Here is a 583-nt window from a genome sequence, read left to right as displayed (position 1 = left end):
GATCAGATTAGAGCAGAAATAGAGAAGAGAAAATAGTTTTAAAAGTTAACAAAACTAAGGATTTTTTTTTTTTTAAAAAGGATCAACAAAATTGACAAATCTTTAGCTGGACTCAGAAAAAGAGGAAAGATACAAATTAAAAAAAAGAAAAAAGACATTAATAACTGATGCCACAGAAATAAAAAAGATTATGAGACAACTATAACCAGTTATAAACTAACAAATTGGATAACTTTAAAGAAACTGATAAATTCCTAGACACATACAACGTACCAAGACTGACTCATGCAGAAATAGAAAATTTAAACAGACCCATAACTAGTAAGGAGATTGAATCAGTAGTCAAAACCCTCCCCAAAAAAGGAAAGTCCAAGAGCAGATGACATCACTGGTAAATTTTACCAAACAGCTAAAGAATTAACATCCATGCAAGTATGGCTCAACATAGGAAAATCAGTTAATGTGATACATCATATTAACAGAGGAAAGAATAAAAATCACATAAAATCAAAAAAATAAAATTCACATCTTAATAGGTGCAGGAAAAACATTTGATAAAATTTAGCACCCTTTCTTCTTAAAA

This window comes from Hyaena hyaena, unplaced genomic scaffold (assembly GCF_003009895.1).
Source record: "Hyaena hyaena isolate Hyena2069 unplaced genomic scaffold, ASM300989v1 scaffold_293, whole genome shotgun sequence".
NCBI classification, from domain to species: domain Eukaryota; kingdom Metazoa; phylum Chordata; class Mammalia; order Carnivora; family Hyaenidae; genus Hyaena; species Hyaena hyaena.
Note: the sequence above shows the minus strand (reverse complement) of the source record.